The sequence below is a fragment of the Suncus etruscus genome, chromosome 7 (assembly GCF_024139225.1).
Source record: "Suncus etruscus isolate mSunEtr1 chromosome 7, mSunEtr1.pri.cur, whole genome shotgun sequence".
Taxonomy (NCBI): Eukaryota; Metazoa; Chordata; class Mammalia; order Eulipotyphla; family Soricidae; genus Suncus; species Suncus etruscus.
Window position 1 is genome coordinate 116096928 of NC_064854.1, and position 11014 is coordinate 116107941.

At 39.7% G+C, this 11014-nt stretch overlaps 1 non-coding gene across 1 annotated transcript; it reads left to right on the forward strand.

Moving 5' to 3' along the window:
* The first annotated feature begins 4406 nt into the window (after positions 1-4406).
* Positions 4407-4513, forward strand: LOC126014525 (U6 spliceosomal RNA). The gene has a single exon (XR_007497572.1). It is a non-coding gene; the product is annotated as a U6 spliceosomal RNA (small nuclear RNA).
* The last annotated feature ends 6501 nt before the right edge of the window (positions 4514-11014 follow it).

Genomic DNA, 11014 nt, shown 5'->3' on the forward strand with positions numbered 1-11014 from the left:
TAACAAACATAGACTCAAAATCAAAGGCTGGAGGAAAATCATCCAAGCAAACAACACCCTTAAAAAGCTGGGTGGCCATATTAATATCTGATGACACCAACTTTATACTCAGAAAAACTGTAAGGGACAAAGATGGACACTATGTACTAATCAAGGGATATGTGCAACAGGAATAAATCAAAGTATTAAACATATATGCACCCAATGAGAGACCAGCAAATTATCTAATACAATTACTGACAAATCTGAAAGAAGAAATCAATAATAATACAATAATTGTGGGAGACCTCAATACGGCCATATCAACACTTGATAGGTCAACCAGACTGAAACCCAATAAAACCTGATAAAAGTAATGGAAAAAAGAGGACTAGTAGATATATATAGGACACTCCACCCCAAAAAACCTGGATACACATTCTTTTCCAATGTACATAGGTCATTCTCCATAATAGACTACATGCTGACACATAAAACGTACCTCCATAAAATCAAGAGGATAGAAACCTTGCAGGCTACCTTTGCTGACCACAAGGCTCTGCAATTCGATGAGAATTATAAAGACAAAGAAAAGACAATTTAACAATTGGAAATTAAACAGCCTGCTACTGAACAACCAGTGGGTCCGAGATGAAATCAAAGAGGAAATCAAACTTTCCTGGAAACAAATGATAATGAAGACACACACTGCCAGAATTATGGGACACAGCAAAAGTGGTCCTGAGATGAAAATTTATAGCTTTACAAGCACACATCAGGAAGAATGAAGGGGCATACCTGAATAACTTAATGATGCAGCTCATAAAATTAGAAAATGACCAACAAAAGGAACCAAAAATAGGGAGACAGAAGGAAATAACAAAGCTGAAAGCAGAAATCAATGAAGTGGAAAATGAAAAAAACAATCTGAATGATCAATAAAAGCAGAAGTTGGTTCTTCGAAAAAAATAAACAATATTGATAGAAACATTGGCAAAACTCACAAAGAGAGAGAGAGAAACATGATAACCCATATTAGAAATGAAAAGGGGGAGATCACGACAGATATTGCAGAGATCCAAAGGGTAATCAGAGACTACTTTAAGAAACTTTATGCTACTAAACATGAGAACCTAGAAGAAATGGAAAAATTCTTGGACACTTATAACCTTCCACAGTTAAGTAAGGAGGATGTAGCATATCTAAAAACACCCCCATCACTATTGAGGAAATTGAATCTGTAATCAAACATCTGCCCAAAAAGAAAAGCCCAAGCCCAGATAGATTTACTAATGAATTCTTTCAAACCTTTCAAGAGGATCTATTACCAATCCTAGCCAGACTCTTCCATGAAATTGAAAAAAAACAGGAACACTTCCAAACAGTTTTTATGAAGCCAACATCACCTTGAAACCAAAAAAAAGACAGAGATGCTACCAAAAAATAAAATTACAGACCAATATCCCTGATGAATGCAGATGCAAAGATTTCAACAAAATCCTGGCAAATAGGATCCAATGCATCATCAAGAAGATCATACACTACGACCAAGTAGGTTTCATCCCAGGAATGCAAGGATGGTTTAACATCCGTAAATCTATCAACATCAAACACAACATAAACAAGAAAAATAAAAATCACATGATCATATCAATAGATGCAGAGAAAGCATTTGATAAGGTCCAACACCCATTCATTATAAAAATTCTCAGCAAGATGGGAATGGAAGGAACCTTTCTCAATCTAGTTAAAGCCATCTACCACAAGCCAATGGCAAATATTATCCTCAATGGAGAAAAACTAAAAGCCTTTCCTCTAAATTCTGGTACAAGACAAGGCTGTCCACTCTCACTGCTCCTCTTCAACATAGTACTGCAAGTGCTTGCTAAAGTGATCAGACAAGAAAAAGATATCAAGGGAATCCAGATAGGACAGGAAGAAGTCAAGCTCTCACTGTTTGCAGATGACATGATACTCTACTTAGAAAACCCTAAAGACTTTACCAAAAAGCTTCTAGAAACAATAGACTCATATAGCATGGTGGCAGGCTACAAAATTAACACACAGAAATCAATGGCCTTTTTATACACCAATAATGATAGGGAAGAGATGGATGTCAAGAAGGCAATCCCATTCACATGAGTGCACACAAACTCAAATACCTTTGAGTCAACTTGACCAAAGACGTGAAGGACCTATACAAAGAAAACTATAAAGCCCTGCTCCAAGAAATAAAAGAGGACACACAGAAATGGAAACACATACCCTGCTCATGGATTGGCAGGATTAACATCATTAAAATGGCAATACTCCCCAAAGCATTATACAGATATAAAGCGATCCCTCTAAAAATACCCATGATATTCTTCAAATAAGTGGATCAAATTCTTATGAAGTTCATCTGGAACAATAAACACCCTCGAATAGCTAAAGCACTTCTAGGGAAAAGGAAAATGGGAGGCATTACTTTCCCCAACTTTAAACTGTACTACAAAGCAATAGTTATCAAAACAGCGTGGTATTGGAATAAAGACACCCTCAGATCAGTGGAATAGGCTTGAGTTCTCAGAGAACATTCCCCAGACATATAATTACCTAATTTCTGACAAAGGAGCAAGAAATCCTAAGTGGAGCAGGGAAAATCTCTTCAACAAGTGGTGCTGGCAGAACTGGTTAGCCACTTGCAAAAAAGCGAACATAGACCCCCAGTTAACATCATGTATGAAAATAAAATCCAAATGGATTAAAGACCTTGATATCAGACCTGATACTATAAGGTATATAGAACAACATGTCGGTAAAACATTCCATGACATTGAGACTAAAGGCATCTTCAAGAAGGAAACTGCACTTTCCAAAAAAGTGGAAGCAGAGATCAACTGAAGGGAATACATTAAGCTGAGAAGCTTCTGCACTTCAAAAGAAATAGTGCGCAGGATACAAGAGCCACCCACTGTGTGGGAGAAACTATTCACCCAACATACATCAGATACGGGGCTAATATCCAAAATATACAGGGCACTGACAGAACTTTACAAGAAAAAAACATTTTTTAAAAGAAAGAAAGAAACTTAGCATTAATTTTTAGAAAATAGCCAAGATCAAGGTATCTCTTACTCCTTTTCTTTATTGGGAAAGATTCAAAATCATAAAGTCCAACATGCCTTTAGTTACTTGAAGATAAGACTCACCTATAATCTTTTTCAGTGTTACACAGACCTCATAAAATTCTACCTTTTTCAGATTCTTATTTCATGAAAATTCCACCTACTTCAGAACCTGAATAAAATTATCACCTGAACTTTCTGGTATTTCTTATTTTTGACATACTCAACTATTAAAAGTATTGTAGGAAAAGAAATGTATCAGTGAAAAATTACATACAGGTAAGTTCTTTCCAACCCAAATTCAATCTCCATTGATCTCATGGTCACTTCACCAACACCAAAATGCTCTGGAGTTCAACTGTTTCCTGGGACGTGCCCTAACATCACAGAGACCAAACAACACTGCACCTTCATTAAACTATTTTACCAGTAAGATGAAAATTACAAAGAGCCCGCATCTATCCCAGCTTTCTGAGAAATACTTGGGAGTTACCACCCACCAAATAGAAGCTTCAAACAGGACATCAACTTATTACACTACTGCCATCATTTTAAGATAAATAAGGTTACCAGTACCAATTAAAAATGTCACGTTATATTAAGTTCAATTATAATCAATAAAATTATTTTAAATAGATAAATTGAAGCAAGGAAGTTTTAACTCCCCAAATTAGGGAGAAATACTTCAGAGAGGCCAAAATTCACAATATGCAAAGAGAAAAAATCATTGCTGGGCAAAAGAATAAGGTCCTAATGTACTTATAGAGGTTCCAGGCTTAATGATACTCAAAAGACTATTCAGATACAGATTTCAGAATATCCCGAATTGCAAATCTCAGGAGAAATTCGGCGAGAAACTCCAATTGATCTTTCAAAACTTGAAAATTTATATATATTCACTTGCAGAAAAACTTACCTTCGAAAATTTTTATTGCAAACACTTTTATATTTCTGCAAACTTTTCACAACAAATTATGTTCCATTTTGGCTAGATCAATGGACAATCTAATCATAAGACATTTTTTAGTGTTAAATATATAAATTTAGGAGTGGGAGAGATGGCATAGTGGTAGAGCATTTACCTTACACGCAGCTGACACAGGACTGACATTGGTACCTGACGTCACAATGGTACCCCAACCAGGAGCAATTTCTGAGCACATAGCCAGGAGTAATCCCTGCGTATCACCACATATGACCCAAAAAGAAAAAAATATTATGAATACTTTCTGAAAGAAATTTAACATATCCTAATGCTAGAAATAAAGAAAAATGTAGATATTACTAGACATTATAAGTTGATCAAGTAGAGAATGTTCAGTGCTCGCTTTGCCAGCACATATAATAAATTGAAATGATACAGAGAAGATTAGCATGGCCTCTGAGCAAGTATTATACTCAAATAGACAAAAATCAGAAAAAATTATCAAGATCAATTGGTAAGGTTGAAACTTTCAGTGAACAAAAAAAATCTCATTCATTTCAAAAAATTTTCTTAAATAATCAGTACAGTATATTGTTAAATAAGTAATTACTTTGTAATCATTTCACATGAAAAGTATTTTAAAATATAGAAACATCAGCTATATTCTTTCACTATTACATGAATGTGTAACCCCTGAGCACCACCTGGGTGACCCTTAAAAGAAAAGGGTGTAATGCCACGGCATACATAAACTTTCAGGGAAGCTCATTCCACCAGATGTATCCTCAGATTTTCCTGGTGGGAGAACTAAAACAACACCCACGGGGTTCCTCAAAAGGCCTGCTGTGGATGCCTTTTTCCCCTGCGTGGATGGTTGAATTTCCAAAGAGATGCTTGGCATTACATTTTCAGTCATTATTTGGCTAGCTCTCCTTTGTAAATCTCAGGCAAAATTGTGGCCTCTATCAAATAATTTGTCTCAGAAATCCCAACACCAAAGATTACTAAGAGAACCCCTTTTCTGGATATATTTAGCCCTAAAAGCAAAGATAATGTTTTTTCTCTTCCCAATATGTCCTTGCAGCTGAAGTTTCTGGTTATCAAGGGGGAAGCCAGAAAGAAGACCCTGGGCTATTGACTCCCTTTAAGAAATAGAAAAACACATTTTAGGGGATTTGGCTCCTTCCTTTACTTGACCTCAAAAACAACAGAGCCCAGACAAGTGAAGATCGAGTTTCTGGATATTTCCTATTTCCTCCTAACCCTTGTTTTGCATTTGAGGTTGGTTGTTAAAAGCTGCCCTGAGTGTTACCTTTCCTTTTGCAATTAACTTGGCCTTGTTAGTTTAAACAACCTCCTCTGCACCTGCGACAGGATTACCCCTAGAAAAACCCCTTTGGAAAATAAACTTGTCGCACTCTTGCCAGAAGATGTGTTGACCCTACATACTCTGTGTGTGGCTTCATTTATTTCATATTTCATATTCGGCCGCTTGTGTTACCTGCTTTCCTTTCGTGAAGGAACTCGTCCCTACTAGAGAGGCTGAGACACAAGACCCCTGTAGCACGTAACTTTTTCAAAGGATAAAGAATTTGCTGGGCCCGGAGAGATAGCACAGCGGGCGTTTGCCTTGCAAGCAGCTGATCCAGGACCAAAGGTGGTTGGTTCGAATCCTGGTGTCCCATATGGTCCCCGTGCCTGCCAGGAGCTATTTCTGAGCAGACAGCCAGGAGTAACCCCTGAGCAACGCCGGGTGTGACCCAAAAACCAAAAAAAAAAAAAGAATTTGCTAATCACCTATCTACTCCTCGATATTTAATAATTATGGGCATTTCATATAAATGCATTGCTATTACATTAATATCCCTACACATTTTAATAAGCAATTTTTATTAAGAGATATATATGGCTCATAATAGTACTACATATCTTTATAGCTGATAAATAATTCCGGTTTTGAATAAGGTGTATGATGTTTATTCATCCATAAGATATTACTTGAGTTCTTTCTGTATTTTATTAATATAATTCTTCTAGAAATAAATCATGAGGTCATCACTAGGATAAAAATGGATCTCCACTATGACTTTCACTCAGCTTCTGGTGATCTGCTATCAAAATTTGATTTTTTTTTTTTTTTTGGTTTTTGGGTCACACCAGGCATAGCTCAGGTGTTACTCCTGCCTCTATGCTAAGAAATTGCTCCTGGCAGGCTCAGGGGACCATATGGGACGCCAGGATTTGAACCACCATCCTTCTACATGCAAGGCAAACATCCTCTCTCCATGCTCTCTCTCCATGCTCTCTCTCCAGCCCCAACGTTTGACTTATTTTTAACTTACATAAGCATCTCTCTCTGAATATCAAAGTTCGCCAGATGGACACTACTTCTCTTACCTATGTAGTTTTGGAAAAAATCAGCATGGCAGTAAAGAATTATCAGTACAGTCATGGTGTGCTCTTAATGAAGAAGAAATTTCAAGGAGTCACTGAGGGAATTTATTTACTTCTACAAAAGGCATAGTACGAAAAATACATTTGAGAAACTTGTCCAATCTATTCATATGGCATTTCTTTTCCCAACTTCTCCTCCATCTTGTTTAAATGACAAAATTGTAGGCTCAGTTTATCATGAAATTTTCTATAATTAAAGAACTAAGCACATTGGTATTTCATTAAATATTTATTTATCATGTAGGGAAAATCAATCATGAAAGCTATCAAGGCCTATGGCACTCAGAATCCACAGAGTTCATGAGATCTCTAGTTTCCTAGAAAGGATAAGACTTGGAGAGGTAGAAGAAAAATCAGGAAATAGGTGAACCCTAAGGAGTAGCAATAGTAGCAGAGTGGGTAGCGCCTGGGGTTTTCATCACTATGGTGTCCCTCACTACTCTGGGGCCCAATGTGACATCAGTGTTGTTGTATTAAATAATTAACGATGGAGCTGGATGGCGATGAATGGTGAAGGATGGAGGCCTTTGTTCTTTGGCCCCGGCCACGTGGCTTCATCCCCCATTTACCGGCAGGTCTGGGGTTCAGGAAAAGCGATGGGTATAGAACTCACTCACAGGCAGGCATTAGGAAGCATCATCTTTATTCATGCCCTGACCACCACAGGTGTGTGGCCTATCTCGTAACCTTTCAAGCATTCGGCCATTCTTAGCCCTGCATCTTATAATTCAGCCATCTTCCTTTGGCCTCCATCCTGGTCAAAGACCAAAAGGGGCAAAGAACCTAAAGCCAGTGAGCGCAGCAGGGCAGAGACCCTAATCCCCTGGCTCCAGGGTTATCTACCTATTCCAAGACCCCTTCCAGGAATGGGCGGGTCTTGCAGGTAAGGTCACACCTAATATTCAGTTCCAAAGACCCCTCCCATTAATGGACGGGTCTCAGATAGGCACACCAACATTTCCCCCTTTTCTGAAATATAAAGACCCTTTTGTAATTCTGACTTCACCTTTAGCCAAAGGTGGGTTAATATTTTCATACAACAACGTAATAAAATGAAAATTTTCAAAAACATAACATTTTTGCAAAATATACTATACACCTGTAACTTAAAATTCTCTTAATGCTTTTTTACCAAGCACTATTCCGGAACTTTCACGTTCCTATACTTTTAAACTATATTGGGGGAACTTTCTGTTCCTATTAACCTTCCCTACACACAAGTACTACAGCATAAATGCATAACATATATTTTAAAAATAGGCTAAGTACACTAAAATACACACAGTAAAACATTTTGCAATTGAAAATATTAACTAGAAAACAAAACACATTTAAATTATAAAGAAAATGACTTAAGACAAACATGCAGGCGGTTAGAAATCAGATCTTAAATGGGCTAAGCTGTATTACCTCCCTATTTTTTTTAAACCACTAACTCACTAAAACTTATCCCATCACCAACTATGAGTGAAATATATGACTACCCGCTTAGTCCCTACACTTAAAATCATAAGTTCAGATGATTAATTTGTCCCATGCTGATCTCACCACGTGGCTTCTGTAAACTTTGTGCAGGCCAGTTTTGCTCGTGCCATTTCACCTTTGTGATCTGGAGGGTGGATCCCAGGCTCGCAGCTTTTCTAGAGCAGAGCTGAGCTGAGCCGAGCAGAGCAGCCGCTTTTGGGTTGAATAGGAGCTTTTCGCCGCTTCTTTGCTGCTGGACAGGCTTCACCGCTGCCTTTTCTTCCCTCCGGGTGCACTTTGGAAGTACCACAGCCACTGCAGCTTGTCGGCCACAGCTTCACAGGGTGCTTTTGGATGTTCAGAGTCGTAAAAGTCCAGTCCGAAGTTTTTAAAGTTGAAATCCAAATTCAAGCCAAAGGTCATTTTCAGAAAATCAGTCCATTTTCAATAGTCTTTTTTCTCCTCCGTTTCCAATTTAGACTTTTAATCAGTCTTTGAGGAGGCCGAGGTTTTTGTTTATTGTAACAAAGTTTTAGTTCTGGGCCTGGGCCTGGGATGGAGGTGATGCAAGCTCCCACCTCCCTTGTTTCAATGGCCTTTGAGCCCCCAGATGGGGTTTTGGCCATATTTGAAAATTGTTGCACGTGGCCCAGGGTTTTGGGCTCAGTGCACCCGAAAAGAGCCAAAATGAAACTGAAAAGCAGAAATCTCACCATCATCGCTGTGTTCTTGGGTTCAGGATTCAAGTCAGAGTTCGGAGCACCAGTTGTTGTATTAAATAATTAACGATGGAGCTGGATGGCGATGGATGGTGAAGGATGGAGGCCTTTGTTCTTTGGCCCCGGCCACGTGGCTTCATCCCCCATTTACCGGCGGGTCTACCCTCTAGTGGGGCACTGGGGGTGGGGAGGTCAGGAAACGTGTGCCTTGACTTATTCACTCTCCCTGAGATTGAATGACTGGTTTCCTGAGGAAACTGTGTCCTTTGGGCTCTTAGTGTGGATTTGGGAACCCTGTCGATGGGTGGACTGGTCTTTGCTTGCAATAGGCAATTCTGTGGGTGACTATGTTGTTGGGGGGATCCTGAGAGCTTAGGGCTGGTCAAGGTCACACCTGGGCCCCTGAAGAGAAGCTCTGCTGCTGCCCCCTGATATGTACTCTCCTCCCTGCAGAGAGGATCGTTTCCATCAAGAAAAGAGAGGAGGAGAACTCAGGGCATTGCTCCATTACTGGGTAACTATTCTCCTCCTGCATCATTCGGGGCCTGGGGTCACCATAGAGATGACAGGGTGAAGGAGACTGGGGTATTTGGGTATTGTGTCATCATGGATGCGAGGCTGGGGGGAAGAGGAGTAGGATTTCTGGGATCATTCCCCCAGCTAGGCCCCAGGGTCCTTTCCTCTTCCCTCCTTTTATATCCTTGTACTCTGCAGAAATCTGGGCAGGAGAGAAACCACCACCAGCTCTCTCCCCAAGAAGCAGGCAACTCCCACCTTGCCTAGCAGCCCAGGCTGCAGCCCTCCTCCTCTCAAGGGCCTGTATCGAGCACAGGCCCTGGACGACCTCTCCCGGATGACATCGTGGCATCTCCTCAGGCAGCCCTGCATGTCGGACCACCACCCGGTGGACCATTTTGTCCCCCTGAGGCTCCCAGGCCCTGTCAGTCCACCATCCCCAGGCCTCGGGTCCTGCAGTGACCTGGACCTTTATAGCAGCAGTAGCAACCTTTCTGACCCAGGACCTTGGGGGTCACTGCAGACCACCAGCACAGACCCCCAGGCCAACCATATACCATCAAGAAGATCTTCCACCAAAAAATTTAAAAAATGGGTGTGGAGACTTGGTTGCTGCTGTTGCTGCATCAAATAAAGGATCTTAAGATCAAAACGTGTTTCAATCTTTAATTGAACAGAAAAAAATCTCCTTAACTATAAGAAAATATTACTTTATTAAATAATCACTCCATTTTATTTTAAATAAGTAATTCTTGTCATCATTACAAGTGAGATGTAATCTATTTTAAAATAGAGAATGATCAGATGCCAAAGTGATGGTGCAGCTGTAGAGCAATTTCCTTGCTGCTTACCGCAGATGGATCACAGTTCCATCCCCAGGCGTTCCATATAGTCTACAGTCATGTTCGATTTCTGAGAACATAGGCAGGAGTAACCCCTGAGCATCATTGGGTGTGGCCCAAAAAGCAAAAAAAAAAAAAAAAAAAAAAAAGGAAACATCTGCTATGTCCTTTCACTAAGACATAATCCATAAGTCAGTTTTTCAAAGAATGATAAATTTGCTAACAACTATCTACTCGGTATTTAAGAATTATGGACATTTCATATAAATGCATTGCTATTGTATTCATATCTCATTCACTTCTTAATTAACCAATTTATAAATGATTAGCCATTTTTGGCTTATAACTATAACTATATTACATATAACTATTGCTGAAAATTATTCTTTTTTTTTTTTTTTTGGTTTTTGGGTCACATCTGGCAGCGTTCAAGGGTTACTCCTGGCTCTATACTCAAAAATCGCTCCTGGTAGGAACAGGGGACCATATGGGATGCCGGAATTCAAACTACCATTCTTCTGCATGAAAGGCAAATGCCTTACCTCCATGCTATCTCTCCAGCCCCCTGATGAATAATTCTTGTTTTGAATCAGGTGTATTTTGTATATTCATTCATAAGATAATAGTGACTTCAGTACTTTTGATGTTACTGTTGTTTTTTGTTTTGTTTTGTTTTGTTTTTTTTTGTTTTTTGGGCCACACCCGTTTGACGCTCAGGGGTTACTCCTGGCTATGTGCTCAGAAATCGCCCCTGACTTGGGGGGACCATATGGGACGCCGGGGGATCGAACCGCGGTCCGTTCCTTGGTAGCGCTTACAAGGCAGACACCTTATCTCTAGCGCCACCTTCCCGGCCCCATGTTGTTTTTTTTATTAGGGGCCACACCCAGTGACTCAGTACTTATTCTTTGCTATATGCTCAAAAATTGCTACTGACTTGGAGGATCAGACGGGATGCTAGGGTATCAAACCCTGGTCAGTACTAAGTCAGCAGAGGCAAAGGAAACG